Here is an 18631-nt window from a genome sequence, read left to right on the forward strand (position 1 = left end):
ATTCAGTCTGAATGATCTTTCAATTCAATTCTCCGTTCCATAACCAACTTTCGTACTTCGCTAACTCTCTTTTACACTTACTTTCCCAAATGTCCTATTACTTCTAATTAGAGCACACAGTCCTCGAAGGGTGTCCAAATTCATCTTGAATTTTTGCCTTTCAACTTTTTTGGTTTTTATTCCCTCATATTTTTAATGATCCTTAATTATTTCCAATGAAAAAAGATTACTATTCACGACCTGAAAGAGCCACATACGTCATCAATGTAGGATCTCATGTCTATTCAGTTGTGTAAAAATATACCACTCGTTCGCTGCCCTCGCTGTGTGAAGATTTTTTTTCTCAGGTAATATGTTAGACTTTCCTCCAAAGGGTTTTCACATTATGCGATTTTGGGTTTGTTATTGCCATCGGCCCCAATTTCCAATATTACTGTAATCCGTTTTCGTGCATGCATCTAAATTATTTCGAAATAATAATTCATATTTATAGTCAAATCTTCAAATTAAATTAAAATCTTCACTGAGTCTTTCATCAATATTCTCATATAGAGAGGGATATGTATTCGTTGCAACGGAATCAAATTTCGATAGCGAAGGGAGATGCAGATCTAAAAATTTCCGATTTCGTGGGTGAAGACTACTCCCTTCGCTGACCCTGCATGTAAAGAAAATCGACCCATAGGGAATCGGTGACGGAATTCGCTCAAACTCGGGGAATTTTCCCGTTTCAATCAACTCCGAACGCAAGCGAATGGCGCAATTGATTTCGGAGCACGCAGTCAATTTCCCCCGGAGCGGATTCAGCTGCAAGCGATGTATGCAAGCTTGTCCGGACCTCTTTTTTTCTCTCTCTCTATCTCTCTCTCTCCCTCACTTTTACGTCACCTCATGGTCTGGCGCGCAGTTAGATGGACGCAGTCGATGGATTTCAAGGGAGACGATCGCTGTTCCTTCGGCAGCGCTCAGTGACAACTGATCGCAGGCAAACATTACTTTGCTGAAATGGGATCATACTGTGGTGGTACATATCATCCCATTGCACATATCATGTAACTATTGAATGCCCATGGTGTAATACATAGGATGTAAACACCATAATATATTGTATTAGTGTAAAAATAATGGTTGCATATTTGGTGACCTTTTCCTAGTCTTCTCCACAACTTTTTCCTCAGGAATACACACACTTGAGACGATGATGACTGATAGAGGAGAGAAGATTAGGCAAGCGAAGAAATAGTAAGAATTACATAGATGGGTTGAACGGAATTAATGGAGGGATTAATAAAGTAAGGAAGTATGTGGAAACTAAGAGGTCCTTATTATTGTGCCGGATATAAGGTGTGTTATTCTACGAAAAGCAAGGAAATGTATGTATGTATATATGTATATGTGTGTATATATCATTATATATATATATATATATATATATATATATATATACTAACAGCAAACTAGAACCCAAAAATTAGATAGATAGCACGTAAAAGGACACTCGCATTTTGGAAAGTTTAAGCTTTCGGCTTTCTCTGAGGTCTACTTCAGATCTGACTCTTTCAAGACAAGAGATAGATAACACCTATCTCATTTTTGTGTTCTATTGTGCCGTCCAAATGTTATATTGCTCTCGTAAGTGCTTCTACATCATCTATACACCTGTGTGTGTATAAATAAATAAATAAATTAATATATATATATATATACACACGTATGTATACATATGAATACGATATATCGACGAAAATATTGCTCTTCCCCACCACCCTTGTGTACGTTTCTATGTGTGTCCATCCCTTTTCTATCTACTTCCATGCGTACAGATATACTTTTGCTATTTGGTGGGTATTCGCGGTGTGATTATTCGGGAGCCAGAATTTTCTGGGAAGCCATAGGCGGCACAAAGATAGGATCTGGCCCCCCATACCCTGACGTGTGAATCTTACACGCCGTTGGCCTTAGTATTGGGTGGGTGAGATCTACCATAACCTAACAAACCAACCTTCCCATTGATAATTGTATATTCATTGATCCATACACATTCGCGCATGCCCGTTTGTGTTCATTTTATTAGAGTCTCTTTCTATACTGCTTTTTATATTCATTTTGTGCGGGTTTCACATTTCCTCCAATAGTGGATGTATGCACACTAAAGAACACATCTATACGTGTGTGTGTGTATATATATATATATATATATATATATATATATATATATATATATATATATATATATATATATATATATAACGATTGTACGGAAAAACTCTCTTGAAGAAGGCCTCTGAGAGGGCCGAAAGCTCGAACAATTTACCGTGTGTGTTCTTTTAAATGTGTCTATTCTTTTCTATTTGTGTTATATTTTGTCAGCCCATTATATATATATATATATATATATATATATATATATATATATATATATATATATATATATATATATAGTTACACTGATAAATTATAGAATTTATAATATATATTATGTAACGAGTCGAATGATCAGTATAAATCACCACTGTGATCAATGAACAAATGGAAGGAAACGTAATGTTTCTCTCCCCGCTAGGCTTGTGCCCATGGACGCCATTCTGTTCTGGCTGCGAACTGATCGCGAAATATGGCTTCTCATTGGAAATCGTTCTGCTAATTAGTCTGAGCCTATGTGTGAGTGAAATAATCAGCGAAGGGCTAATTGTAAGCAACATTGCCTTACGCGGCAATGTTCGGAGCATTTTGTTCACGATTAAATTTTCATAACTTCTCCCATGGTAAAAAAAAATGATGGCTTATTTCACTCAGCTCCTTTACAACATCTCCTGGTTTTCCTAAGTTTTATGTGTGTACATTGCGTGAAAAATAACAGACTTCGCTTGTATTTTATTGGTAAGAGGCGTAAACTAAAAAGGTGAATTGGCTTAAGATTTTGTTTCTGCCTCGTATTTTTGACCTCGAGTTTTGAGCTCCGCCCGGATGCATCAACCTTTGAACCCCAACGTTTTTTAATATCCTTTTTAATTTTATCGAACCGAGTTATTTATTACCTAAAAGGAATGCAAAACCAACGATGAATAATTTTAAATATCGCATATGTACTTGTTTTTGCTTTACTTTTCATCTGAAGGCTTTTTATTTGTTAGAAGGATGCAATTGTTGACATGTTGGTCGGTAAACATTTTTTCTATGCCATAAACAAACGGTTATATTCCTTAAGTTTAATCATGGTGACGGATTTATGGTATACGCCCGGTCTTTAAAAGATCTAGTTGAGAAATAATCCGCCTAATTATCTTTTATTGTCTTGTGTAAATTATAATTAATATTCATTTTATTTCCCACCGGATTGTAACGTTTTAACCTAATATCAACAACAAAATTGTCAAAGAATAATTAAAGTCTATTAATAAATTTTTGAAGTATTTAATATGTAAAGGTTTAAATTTATATTAGATAGATATGATGATATCACCTATGTGACTATAGCCTGTTACCTAAACGTCGAAATCGGTATTAGTATAATTATAACATGACATTGAGTTAAATTCATGTCGGTTATTGAGTAAATTTTGATTTTCCCTCAAGTGCAGTGATTTTACTCTAGCTTTACGTTGATGGTATGACTCATTTAATTTATAATTATTTGCATAAGGGAACACGATGAAATCTTACGAAAATCTCTACGTAATCTAGCTTTATTAAGAAACCGCAGAATATATAGAGTGGAACTCGACCCATACTAAGGTGATTTTGCATTTTATTAGGCATATTGCTCGGTGACGTTCTGTCGTATATCAAACCACCCCTCGGAGAGTTTATTTTCTTTATTCTGGGAGGACATTTGCCATTACAAATTGAAAGGGAATGAAAAAGTTTCCTGAAATCATTTTTCGAGGTGAAGAATCAATTCGATTGATGATTTCCAAACGGTTAGAGTTGCCTGCCCACCATGTTGATCTGTACCTGTTCTGTAGACTACACACCTGTGCTGTCACAATTTTCACTTCCTCATCAGATTTGGACCTTTTTTAATGTATTTTTTTCTCTCATTCCTAAAATAAGGAAAAAATAAAGATTACTATAGATTCGAATGGCTTGTGGAAATAATTTGAGATCGGAATTGAGGAAGACTTCGCTGAAACTAGGAAATCATGTTTCTTAATAATTTATTATTCTCTCTTTTAGCCATGAGGAAAAGTCACATTTGCCAAAATATTATTCTCTATGATGAATATGAGAATTAACAGAGTAGAGAACTTGAAAAGGGAAAGAAATAGAGAAGAAGGCAAAGGTTGAATTATGAGAAGTAAGTTATTCGATATGTCTGCACAAGTAACTGTAAATTAATGAAAATATTGCCAGGCTACGGGATAGCTTGAAGAGCTACCACAATAATCGGATAGATAATAAAAAATGATGATGTTGGCATATGATGAGACATATTCCGACTTGTACTTTGATGTGGTTAGTTAAATTCGTCATACAGTAGCCTAGTAGTGATCAGAATACCGAGGTCAATGTTCCGTGTGTGTCACCCATCCCTTGCCCTTAGCGTACGATCATTGCAATACGTAACACTGCGACACGCCGAGTTTCATGATGGAAACTTCAATGTTATGTTTTCAAGTAAATATTTCTAATAGCGACACTGTCTAGAATCATTTTTGAATAAAGGATGACGTGACATTTGATTTTGGTTTTATTTCCAAATAAACTTTGGTATGGACAAGACGATTTCAGCACCTTAAAGAATAGTGCAACAATAACATTCCACAGGATCAACTCTCTGGTACAGCTCCTCGTTTGTTCTCTTAATTTTCTTTATTTTCATTGCCTTTTTTCCAAGGGTAGCTATTTACATTAAATTTTTTATGATTTTCCCGTTTTGTTGCGCTTTATTCGCGTCGTTAGTCTTATCCTTCATATTACATGATTTTATAGTCCGTAGCCCGTGGGTTCACGAAAGTGGAAGGTGCTTGCGACAATTATATCGAAGGAGGGAATTTCTGTAACAATAGAGTCAATTGTGCTTTCAGGTTTGCGTCTACTTGCGCATTGAGGTACCATTTTCATAATTTCCACGCCAATTACAGACGAGAATCCATTTTCTTATTGCTCGATGAATTGTGTATGGGAAAAGGGTCAGTGGGAATCACTTGCTTGAGTTCAAACAATCGATGGCTTCTGAGCCATCGTCTCTGGATATACTCGAAGTTATTCTGATCATCAACACCTAAAGTTAAGACTCTTGTTCGAATGGGAAGCTATCACACCTTCAAATCTCCAAACGGTAACAGCTTATCAAATATCCACCAATACCGTAGATCCGCTGAGATATGGGCATCATCTGTATTGCTAATACATGTCTACGATAGAAATTGTTTTGTATTATATTAAAAGTTTTAATAATTGTTCAAACAATGTGGACGAATATGCCTTTTGCTTCGAACCATTGACCAGTGCGCCTGTAAAGACGAACTCAAACTTAAATGTAAATCATTATTTTCTGTTCGACATTTTTCTTTTTACCCCTCAAATTAGATGTTTGTAAGAAACGGAATCATCCTCCATGTTCAAACAAACCATTAAAACATGCCTCATAAATCATATAAATGTCCACTAATTTCTGATAGCATCTTTTGTTAGGTTCGACTTCAAGATACCCATAAAGATCGAATCTAGCCGATTAATGTAATGTCGAACAATTAGTAGCGTGAAAATATAACAATTTTTTTTATTTATTGGATAAGTGCAGGGAAAAGAGACGAGAAACAATTACGGAGAAAAAATATATAAATATATATGAGAGACTTTTCGAAAACGGTTGAGTTCCTTATCTTTTTTGTGTGTTTTCGTGTTTTTGTTTTGGCTTGCAATGAAAAGCGGCCTTTTTATTGAAAAAGGTGAAAGAATGGAAAGGAGTTTAAAAATAAGAAAACCTTAAAAAATTAAAGAGACAAGGCATTAGATCAAGAGAACGAGTTTTATAGTTGGCAATAATCAAAAACCGACAGTCTAAGCTACGTGTTCGAAAACAACAATAATACGTAAATACAAAATTCAGGATCCTGGAATGTGTAATAGGCATGTATAAATGGTAGTAAACTTGGCAGTCGGAGTGAACAATGTCACCATACAATTACCAAACGTTTTAAGAAAAATTGAAAGCATCTTGGGTAACAATGAACATTGCAATATGAAATAAAGAAAAAATTTGACTAAGTTATTGCATTTTATCAATTTTAATTCTCAGGCAAAGAAATTTAGAATTACAACATGTAAGGGGTATCGAACCAAATTAAAAAATTAGCAAAAATGAGAGCATTTTACGGTGGCAACATGGAGGAGAATTGATGCATACGATAGAAAGGAAGACAAACGTGATTCTTACACTGTGACGGGTAAGAGTCGATGGGGAAAACCGGAAAGTACCGAAAAATTGGATGACAAAGATGTTGAGAGTCTTGGGATTTGGAAAGGTGTGATGAGGGAAGAGAGATGAGCAAGCATATATTTAGCACCATGAAAGAGGCCAGGAAGCGCAGGTAGGTGGAGGAAATAACGTAACGAAAAAAGTTTTTGTATATCGTATGGAAGCTCTTTTATAGACGATTTCGGATAATTGCCCAAGAAGGTCCAACAGTCATCACGGTCCTTCCACCAGCTACTCTCAATCGGTGAACTACACGTAAAACTGATGATTTTGCCTACAATATTTAGCTTCGCACCCACCATTCAAGGGTGTCTCGCAGCGTGCATATGTGGTTTCCAACCCTCGGCCCAACGCTATCTCTCCACCCCCCGCGCCTCATCCCGAGCCCCCACCCGCCATTACCACCTCGTCTTCGGGCTCCCTCCCACTTCCACCCCCGCCCACTTTAATTCCCCCGCGCCTCCCCTCCACCACTATTCCCCCAAACCATTCCCCCCTTCCACACATCCTTCCTACCCACCCCACCCACACCCCACCCCTACAATGCCGCCAGCGGAGCAGGAGCAACGGCCTCTCGGGGAATCGATCGAAGTTCCACGATGGCCATCGGTCAGTGTCAGCCATAAGCGGGGATCGTTAGTTCCCCAAGTGGTCGACAGAGGGCCAGGGGTGTGCGAGTGTGCGTGGGTGTATGTGTGTGTGTGTGTGGCAGGCGGTGGTGTACGACTGGAATGGGGGGGGGGAAGTCGGTGGGGGTGGGACATTTTTTTCACGTCGCATGGGGTGTTAGGAAGGGAGGAACGGAGGGGATAGGATGTCTCTCTTCCTTTCTATCCTAGTCTATGATGTTTTTCGGTGAGTGCGTGGGATAGTTTTCATTGTGCGTGTGGAAGGCAATTTGAGGATACGAATGCAATTTAGTATATGCCGGTAGTATGTAGTCGGGTGGTCGAAACGGCGGTCGGGTGCCACGGAGCGCGTGCACGAGGGTTGCGTTAAGGGGATAAGTGAAGGGGCTGGATTGAGAGGGGGAAGAAGAAGTGAGGGGCGAGAGGGCTCAGTTGTTTTGGGAGCGATTCGAATTATTGGGGCCCTTTTACTTCGATGCGCACCACCAGTGATGCCCAGAAAATACGCAATCGGCATTGCAAATACAATTTAATGCCCCAATGCTGACGGGCCAATGTTGTGGTAATTTAATGGCGGGTTCGTCTCGATATATAGTAGATGCCCCCATTGGTGGCTACTTAGTTCTATGGACGGATTTCTAGAGGGAAAATAATGAATGCATATGCTGAACAATCCGATAAGTAGACCCCGAGAACTCAGGGAGTTTCACTCTTCTGGAAAATACAGAAAATTAGATGGAAGTTTTGAAAAAAATCGTTTTTTTTTTGGAAAATTATGCGCCGGGATGTTCCTTGCCTGTCATCATGAAATGCATTTGAGAGTTCTACTCTTTTGCGATCAGATTTTACTGCTATTTCTGGCCCTAAATGGCTCTAAATCGAGAGAGAATACATGAAGAGCATCAACTGAGGCCATGTTGCAAGTTTAACGCGAAAATAAGGATCAAAATATGTTTTTTTTTAAATTTTATGTTCCATAAGTTAGATTACATGTTCAGTTTACCATGGTACGTATACGTTTTTGTTACTAACTGTAACAAATCTATGACAAAAAAGTCATTTTCGGTCTTCCTATTGACAGGTAAGAATTATACATTTTTAACGCGGTCTATAATTTGCTTCTCTCTCCGTTATTCTTTTTGAGATTAACCTTTTTAGTGAATTCAGGGAAATTTTTAAGTATAATATTATTTTCATGCGATGTGCCACTCTGTCTTTCCAATACGTAACCATCTCAAAGAGGAGACCTCTGATAACCACTATTAAACTTGTAATCGTACCCAAATTTGTATAAGGCGCTCATGATAATGGGCGTCTTATACAAATTCGGAAATATTCTTTCAACGAAAGAAATTATTATTTGGATTTCTACCTTTTAATGTAGGTTTTGACTGGGGACAGACTGCACACTAGCGTTTGTTAGCCTCGTCTAATAAAACAAACCTTGACACCCCGCATTACAATAAACTATTCACAAATTCCAAATACATTCTAGCTCCTTTTATTCCGTTAAATAACCCAAACCTTTTCCTTCCGCTATCTTGTGTTCCTAACGTTCATCCATTCATCACTGTCTCCAGTGTACCATCGTCAATTAAAATGCTCTTCTTCCATCTTTGCTGCTTTCTTTGGATTTCTTCCAACAATGCTTTTTCCTCAGCCCCCCCCCCCCACCAAGCCCAGTGCTTCTTCATTTAACCGTCCATTTTATCTTTCTCATTCTTTTTCACAGCCACATTTGAAAAGTCTCCAAGACATCATTCTGCTTCAACGACCAAGTTTCCGATCAGTATAAAGCTACGTTCTTGAAAGTAGGGAAATATTGTGCGCTGTTGGGAGACTACGAGTACAACTCCTATTCCTAAAGTTCATCATTGTACACTTTTTTCTTTAACTCTAATTGCCATATGTCTCACAATTCCGGTTTGCATAAACATAATCCACTAATGCTGATTTCTCCTCTGGAATGTAGATATCTCTGTAAGTCATTTCGTCTTCGGCAAATAAGTGTGTCTATATTAACCACCGATTTTATATCGTTCACAGAAATAAGGAATAAATTAAGTCCGATGATAGTTCCTAGGAAAATATTTAGATATTTGAAATGACTTCGATTTCATTTCAGCTACACCATCTATGACTACCCTTTGTAGGTAACCATTCATAAACTCTTTAACCCAGTTTAGGATATTTTAACTATGCCGTAGGATTCTCAATCAAAGGATATTACTTTGTTAAAAGGCACTTCGTTGAATGCGTTTTTAAGGTATAGAAAGACTACGCCTCACCTGAAACCTCATTTTCTCTTGAACAGGTATATATCATGAACACAAAGCATCTGGACACATTTCTGTCTGGAAGAATCTACTCTTTCGACACCCGTGCTGATTTTTAATCAACAACTTCTGAATATCGAGATGCCTCATTATCAAACTAACAATTATACATACCATTGCCTTGCATGATATGGGTGTGTGAGAGATATGATTTTAATTACTCGGTTCCTCCCTGTCGCCGCTTTGAAACATAGGTGTTACACCTATAGCACACAATAGATGCTATTACTAGTAATTGGGAACCTTGTGACCTATTATATGGATATTTTAGTACTCTAAAAACCACCGTCAGGGTGTGTGGCAGGGGGTGAATACACGACAGACTAAATTTTGACCCTAATATGGCCCTACGCGGTCAGACAATGTTATTATGGTTCATTATAGTTCTTGAAAAATATCTTAAATCTATCTGTTCCATGCTTAATCTTTCTGATTTTGTTGACATTATCTCTCCTGCCGTAGTACGATGGGGGTAATAATACAATTTCAACATCACAGCTAAAAAGACGTCCTAATTTATGCAAGAGATTTAATTATAATTTAACCTTCGCTCCTCGAGTGATTCCCAACCTAGCTGCTCTAATATTTTGGATACGCTAATAAGTTTACCATAACAACGTATTGCGAATCTAGCTCCTCCACACTGCACGAAATCCAATTCGGCAATTAAACCAACTTCGTAAGGATTCCATATACTTGCATCATATTCTTAATGAGGCCTAACCAACGACAGGAAACATCTCTCAAGTTTAATTCTAATAGCTAAGTGTCGTACCAGCGTTGTATAGCATTTAGGTCATTAGATAAATCTGCTGTGTCCTCAGGATCACGGATATCACGGTAAACCACTGTATCGCCGGCAAATGAACGTATCTTACTAGTGACTCTGGAGTCATTGTCGTTAAAGTAAAGTAGGAATAAAAGAGGTCAGATTAACACTTCCCTGGTGAACACATGAAGCAAGTTCTACTGCATTTGAGCTAACTCCATCTATCACTACTCTTTGTACCCGATCATTCAAAAAGTCTTCAATCCAATCCAGGATATTTTTATCTTTGCCATACTCGCATGCTTCTAGCTTTGTGAGCAGTTTACTATGAAGTACTTTGTCGAGGGTTTTCTTAAAATCCAGAAAAACGGCGTCCACTGGAACATTGCTCTCTCCCGAAATAAGAATATCGTGAATAAAAAGCTCAAGTTGTGCCTCGCAACTACGTACTTCTTAAATATAATCTTTAGCTATGGCGCTATTTCCAACGCGAGTTCCTCAAATATGCAAGCTGGTATTTGATCAGGCCCGGAGAATTAATTTGGGATAACGGTTTTCAGCTACCTTTTTTTAGCTGTGTGAAATTTCAATTTTAGTCATAGGATGGAGGAAGAGATTAGTTCGGCTATCGGCGATATTTTATGAGAGTTGGGTGAAAATGCTGTTTACAAAGGAATTTAATAAGTTGGCCTTTTCTGAACGGCTGGTGCGTTTAAACTCTTTCGCCTTTATCGTTTTCGAGTGAATTAACTGTTGACTTATTTTCCTGAACCTCCCTGAAATAGGCCCAAAATGGCTTTGGATTTTCGTATATATATTTTCATATAATTTTTATTCTTTTGAACTGCCTGAACGCCTTTCGAAGTTCTTTTTTTGGCACTCGATCTAGGTATCTTATGATCGTGAATAATCTCATTTCTTTCGTTGCTGGAGATAACAGTCCGAGTATTTTTCACCTTGGCGTGACAGGGCCTTAAACGTCTCAACGATATACCAACTGCGCGCGTCTCACCATTTGGGTTCCGAGTTATCTTTTCAAAAATTTACTCGAAATGAACTCGTTCACTAGTAAGCGCGTGACTTCGAGGAAGTGATTCCACGAATTCCAAGAATTTTGGTGATTGGTATCATTCTTAAAATTGACAAATTACCTCTTCAACGCGTATTTTAAGTCATTATATTCCCTGTTTTTAAACAAGTAAATATTACTATTAAGCTTCGTTTTTCTGACTCCATTTAGGAAAAATTTAACATTTAGATTTTGCATCGTTCGTTGCTTTGTCATGAGACACCCTTTGTTTGCTAATCTATTCTTCTAGTATTGAATTAACACTAATCTGTAAAATGTGCAGGCATAGATTTTAATGGATTGAGGAGTTTTATATGAACACCAAATCCATTGGGAACGACCATTGCTTTATGGGATGGCATTCACATTTTGAATATAAATACGTAAATATAAAACGGTTGTTTAATATTCTTTATTGACCGCATTATTTTGTTGTACCAGTATCCCAAATTAAAGAATTTTTTACTTTTAACTGTCTTCTTAAGACATTTTCGGAAACTGATAACAATATCTTATAAGGAATTAATTGTTTCTAGAGGAAGTTAAAAATTATTGGGTCCAGATAATCAACTTACCATTTGGGAAAAAATCCATAGAAATGAAAAAAATATTTGTACCATTTATAGGGAATTTTTTCTGACTCTTAGATGCCTCGTGACTAGATAACAAGAGTTAACCACGGTGGAAGACGATGGACTACACCTACTGAATGGGCTATTGAATGTTTGCTGACAATCTTTTCTTTTGTGGACGCTTTTCCAGAAATGCAAAACGTATCCCTTTGGGCAGGAGCGTAAATTTCAGTGCATGGAATAAAGGGTAAATAATGACATCCGCTGAATGCTTTTTTGTGACACACAGTTATGCCTTGGTAAGTAATAGATGCAGGGTTCACTATAAAAGTAATGCGCATTTTCTAGGAAAAATAAATTTATTGAACGTGCTTGTACAAAAGGTGAAAATTCTTCAAAATGCTCTCCCCCTGCATCAATATGCTTGCGGAGGAGTGTCTACCACACCTGGGAGACACCCTGGAACTCCTCGACGGGAATGCCTGTCTGCAATGTTGTAACATGCTTTTGGATGTTTTCCCCGGTCTCCCAATGCTACCATTTCAGCTCTCTCCTCAATCGAAGAAACAAAAAAGAGTTGCGCGGAGCCAAGTCAGGACTGTAAGGGGGTTAGGGGACCACCAGGGTGCTCCGGGCCAAGAAGTTGGTAATGATGAAGGACGTGTGGATGGAGACATTTTAATGGTGGATTTTGACCGTGTCTTCTATATCAGTCACAATAAAACATAGTCGCGTCACAGTAATACAGGGTCGCACCCAAAAGTGGTAGGACTGATTTTCTCTGGCGCGAACGGAGCGGTGAAGGGGGGTCTGCCTGGCAGGATAAGGTGGAGGGGGCTCTTAGAAACTGATCGACACCAACCTCAGTCGCCTGCGGCCTGTCGTTGAGTGAGGACACCGTTTTTAGTGAAGCAAGTTTTTTGTCTGCGTCGAAAAACAAAATGAATCTGAATTTAGAGCAACGTTATTCCGTGAAGTTTTGTGCGAAACTCGGGAAGACGGCAACTGAGACCCTCGATATGATCAAGCAGGCTTATGGGGACACTGCCTTAAGCCGTTCCACAGTATTTGAGTGGCACAAGTTGTTTAAAGAGGGTAGGGAGCTCGTTGAAGACAACCATCGCTCCAGACGGCCGTCGACGGCAAGAACCGACACGAATGTGGACAGAGTGAGGACACTGCTGAACACAGGCCGACGCTTAACCAGTGAAGAAATTGCAGACCAGTTGGGTCTGTCTGCATCCAACGCATTATTTCACAGGATTTGGCCATGCGCAAGGTGTGCGCCAAGATGGTGCCGAAAATTCTGCCATGGCGCGCTCGTCGTCAGACAGCTCCTGGCCAAATACGGCGTTGCCACTTTGCCGCACCCGTCCTATTCTCCCGATCTGGCACCGCTGAACTTCTTCTTCTTCCCCCTGACGAAAAAACAGCTCAAGGGACGACGTTTTGACTCGATAAAGGCCGTTCAAGAGGCTTCGACGAGGGTCATCAACGGCATCCCCAAGGAAAATTTCCAGCGGGCGTACGGAGAATGGGAGCAACGTTATACGAAGTGTGTAGCAGCTCAAGGAGCATACTTTGAAGATTATTAAGTTGATGTAAGTATATCGTCAATAAAATTCTTGTAAAAAAATCAGTCCTACCACTTTTGGGTACGACCCTGTATCTTGCGCATTCCTTTCATAATAAAACATGTATAATTTAAATTTGTTTATAGAGTTTCCATGATATCTGTGAACTGAATCATATAATACCATGAGAAAAGAAAAATGTTCAAGCTTTCATCTGAGTGTTGAACCTTTCAACTTGACGCTTATAGCAAATGAAGTTTATCGACGCATCTCTTGAGTTGAAAAAAGTGCCCATATGTCTTCTGCGGTAATTACATATCTGTGCCGCCAAGTTGTCCTCTGTCTAATACCAGAAGAAACATGTTGCAATCTTCGGATTCATTTCTCACAGTTCTGATATGCTTGGGGATCCTTTGCGCGGCTAGGCTTCCCGAATGAGATGAAGACAATGGTGCAGTATAGACAAAGAAGTCGCAGGTGGTAGTAGAGACGGATTCTTGCGTATAACTTCCGCTAGTTTCGTGCACATCAAGCGAGTATTTTAGAGAAATGTATGCAATACCTTCCCTCGGTTCCCTTATAAAAGGAAACACTTCCAATACCTTTGCACAGTCTGATTAGAATTCATTTCGAGAAGAAGACGAGAGAAACGAAAAGAATCCCCGCATCGTCAACATGAGAGTTCTAGTAGTCACTTTTTCCCTCTGCGTCTTTGGGGTAAGTTCTCGTTGAGTTTTCTATTTCATTCATCTATTGCATTCTCAGCAATCTCTTATGCCCAATAATTTCAATTGAAAATTTTGCTTGAATATTGATATGTTTTGCTTCTACTGCAATCACAACATATTTGAAGAACTCGAGGTCCCTATTTTCCCTCTGATACTTTTATTTAAAGATGAATCTCACTGACTTACACTCATCTAATAAATTCTCCCCATGCACTGTGCTTGTTCTTATGACGAACTTTAGTTTTCGTCATGAACACTGCTTGGATACCACATCGGGTAAGGAGCATATGAGGCCCGGTTATTTGGATATTTATTTTGCCTCCATATGGAATGAATACTATTTTAATTTTTGATTAATTGCAGGAAAAATAATACTAATTTTTCTCTACGTATAGCATTAGAACAGATTCATATTCTCTGCAATTCAATTTCCTAAACATATTAACGTACGTTTTCGATGACATAACTCAATTAAATTTTGGTCTGACGATAATCCTTTCGCAGTAAAAGAATGGAATTTCGGATTTCCTTATGAACCCAGAGTATTTCCTCTCACCTATTTCAAGCGCTGTTTTTTTTTTATCCAGGACGTTCAATTCCATAGCTCTCTGACAGCCACTTAAGATTATTAAGACGAAATGCGCACTTTTGGCTCCTATTCAAGGAGCAATTTTTTTGTCCAAGCCTTGGCATCAAAATCCGTCCCCCACCCACTTGTCTTACCCCCTTCCCCCCCCGGTACTTCTTCATGAACACATCCCTTCCTCACCGCCTCTCCTGCCCACTCAAATGCTTCAGCCCTACCCATGTTTAGCTAACGAGTCCAACTGTTATTTTTTCTACCATCTCGTGAATCTTGTCTTTCATATTCTTCGTGGAGCTATCGATCATGGTTTTCGCATGTCTTTCCTCTTTTATTTCCCCTCTCGCCGTACCGGCTGAGTTCCCTCCTGCCCCACCCATCGTTTCTTAACGTCCATTGCCTCCTCCCTATGAATTTCAGGAGTCATTCCAAGATTCTCCACTTTGGCTTTCTTACATGCGGAGATTTGGCTCATGGCCACATTAGCCTAGCAGATAGGTTTTTTAGTCGCTCCTGACGTCTCCTACATTCATAAAAGGATATTTTTTTCTCTTATTCTTCTCTCACAATCAAAATGATCACCGTAATCCCTACCCATCTGGATAGCAAGAGAGGAATCTACCGATTATTTTTTTTGAGCGAATGAGGGAATTTCAAATGATTATTCTAAAGTTTTGAGAGATAAGAGCACGTGAGATAAAAGTATCGTGAATAATAAGTAGAGATCTCTTTATTTGTCATAGTATTATCAGAGCTAAGCATCACTTGGTTCAAACTTGCCTGATTAAACCTGCATAATGTTTGTTGTAAAGATATTTTACCCTTCTTTTTGGATAGGAAATGTGGCTATTTGATGGAATGATCCACATGTGATTTCGTTTATATTTAGGCAGACAATAACTCATACAGTGTATTCATTCATGGTGTTATAACTCTTAATCATGGGTTTTCGACGGTGCCTAAAGGCTGTTTTCTTCTTCCTACCACGGGAACTCCTTTCGTTTATCCCACATCGTTTCTTTTTTCAGTTCTTCCTAACGTCCGACTGCCTTCACATCTAAATTGCCTACTCCTTTCCTTCCTCTACCTCGCTCACCTCGCATTTTCCCTTCTTTTATAATCTTCATCATGTTTCTACTTTTTAATATTTATTCATTCACTTCTTCGGCCTTTTCCAAATTTACATTAGCTAATTCTCTCGTCTGATAACCGCTATTCGTCTGCCATGTATACACTTTCAAGGTTTTATCAGACTCCCCGTCTGACCTATCTACTCCATTATCCTACACATCTCAAAAGTATCCCTATATAGTTCGATTTTTTATAAATAGAAATTATTTAGACCTAGGATACTTAAATTAATTCAAATCAAGGATTTTTCATCACTTTACCATATTCATTTATATCCTTTCATTTCGGAAAAGAACGTTGTTAATTTGCTGCTACCCTTCAGATATCGTGAGCAGCGCTTTTGTTGTGCACTTTCATTCTATTATTATTATTAAAACTTAACTGTGCAGATAGACAATGTCAGGTGGCACAGCCTCGACAGCCTATAGAAGTTTTAGTGGTTGTCATAATTGTTTTTTACTTTTTGAGGAATTTAAAGGCATGCCAATGATTGCATCACCGTTTCAGATCGTCAGCTCCAATGCACTCCCACCAACAATCTGGAGAACTGGCGAGACAACGGACCCCAGTGTGGCAGCAACCGCCTCTCCGCATTCGCATATTCCTTCCCTAGCTCATACCATCACTTCCGCCGCCACTGGACTGTCACCATTCCCCATCAAGCCGCCATCGCTTTCTGGGCTACCGAAGTTACCAGTGGAAGTTCCAAATGTTTCCCAAATGCCGACCATGCCGATTAATTGGGAATCTGTTCAACGTCTCCCGTCGCCGGTCGGTATTGTATCCGTGGATCCTTCCAAACTGGTCTCCGGAATCAAAGGGCCCCAAAAATTTGTCCCTATGGCCATCGCAAGTCATTTCATTAAGCCCATCGCTACTTTTCCTTTGGTCGTGGCCGGTCAGGCATACGACATCCCGCTCCACACCTGGGAGTCCATCAGGAACATCGTTGACGCGGCTGTCAACCTACCCGCTGAAGAGATTTCTGCTGGGCAGAAGGCCGTAGATGGGCTACTCTCATCATTTTAATGGATAATACCCGTACTTCGATTTGGGAAAGAGAGGAGGCTAAATTTTCCGGACCCTTCAATGCTTTGAATGAGAAATCAAGAATAAAAGAGATGTAGTGAATCGTTAAAAAATAAATTGAGTAAATTAATACATCGCCAATGTTTTATTTGGATACCACAACTTGACTGTCTAAGCCATCTTAGAAGTCGTGCAGAAGGTGAGATGGAGTGACCTCCATGCCGACTAAACGAGATGAAAATTGCCTTAATGATGATCTTATTATGCCATTAATCTCTACCCAACTTGAAAAATCGGTTGATGATGTTTCAATTACATATAAATTAGCTGAGCGTCCTTACGTACCTAAAGTTATAGCAGCCCGTTAATGAAAGTACAAGGTACCATGAAGCATTTTAAAAGTTTTGTGCTCAATTTAATTACTTTATTTGTAGTCCCATTGCTTAAGGTTTTATAGTCGATATGAAATTGTACTTTGTAAGAATATTTTCCGCTTATTGCGACTGTTCGCACATTCTACTTCTTCTCATTATTCCGAAATATATTTTTAAAAGTAGCCAATGTAAATGTCATCCTACAGTTCGTAATAAAAGTAATGTGAAATTAGAATATTTATTAATTAAATAAATCCAGGTGCTCCAACAATTTTTCAGTTATTTGCTCATCGAGTGACTTCAAGCATTAGGTTCCATTTGCGGTTCAAATTTATGCTTTTAATGTGTTAAGTTTTACTTCCAAGCCAGTATTAAATATGCTTTCATGTCCGTAGTCTGTTTATCGTTTGGCGTTCATCCTATCTTCCCGTATCTAAACATGAGGAAATGTTCACATGAACAAATAAGTGTGTTTCTGAAATTTAGATCATGCAGAGATGTATTATCTTTCTCATACAAAGGAAATAAAATTAAGGTTAAATTGATTATTTTCGATGTAGAGCGAGACGTGTCCGAATACATTTCAATAGCTCAATTTTCAGACATTGTTACATTATACCTGCTCATTAAGTTCATATACACGAGAATTGAAATCCTTGAAATACTTTTTTAATGTAATTGTAAAAATTGGTACGATTGGTTGTTGAAATTTTAAATCGCAATACTTTTCTGCCAAACATTAGGTACGTGTCGTAACAAATTTTAGATCAGTTGATTATTAAAAATGGTTACGTATTTCTTTCACCATAAAATTTCAGATTCATAGAGTTTTGCGTTTGTAAAAATTTGCGTACTTTTCCGGAATCAGTGAGCACTTGCCATTTTAAATAGATTTCCTACATTTCTATCTTAAATGGGTACTTATCTCTAAAAAATCATTCTATTCTATAACCTTTCCCTCCACAAGAGTAGATGGATTCATGATAAGTCTAATGGCCACCCTCCTCAAGTATGTAGTCTTGCAAAATTTTGTGGCCATGGGAATTGCTAATTCGTAATTTTATCGCTCACTTTTTGACGATAACCACTTTCGCCGGATGTTATCACTCACTCAAAATATTTGCAAGGAAATTGCGAAAAATCTATTTCCGTATTATTTCCCTCAAAATTTGATTTGAGGTTAGTGATAATAAACTGTTTGCGATAAGATTGAATATTAGGGGTCGGAAATGTCCTTCCTATTTTGCTTTGCGAGTAAAAATAGACATACATTTGCAGTTTTTCCGCCACAATTATATATTTTTCCGACTTTTTTTGCCAGACTTACTTTGCTTCAATAATGTCGCAATTTTCCCCAAGCCTTTTTTCTTTTGTCCAAAAAAATCCTCGCGGCTTTCATCAGCACGTTTAATG

At 38.4% G+C, this 18631-nt stretch overlaps 1 long non-coding RNA gene across 2 annotated transcripts; it reads left to right on the forward strand.

Moving 5' to 3' along the window:
* The first annotated feature begins 919 nt into the window (after positions 1 to 919).
* Positions 920 to 16976, forward strand: LOC139692267 (uncharacterized). Of its 2 annotated transcripts, XR_011701723.1 has the most exons (3): positions 920 to 1024; positions 1179 to 1242; positions 16323 to 16976. It is a non-coding gene; the product is annotated as an uncharacterized lncRNA (long non-coding RNA). The 2 variants fall into 2 exon arrangements; XR_011701722.1 differs by lacking the exons at positions 920 to 1024; positions 1179 to 1242 and adding an exon at positions 14003 to 14090.
* Positions 16977 to 18631: the final 1655 nt, after the last annotated feature.

This window comes from Hetaerina americana, unplaced genomic scaffold, assembly GCF_022747635.1.
Source record: "Hetaerina americana unplaced genomic scaffold, ioHetAmer1.1.p SCAF_4, whole genome shotgun sequence".
NCBI lineage: Eukaryota > Metazoa > Arthropoda > Insecta > Odonata > Calopterygidae > Hetaerina > Hetaerina americana.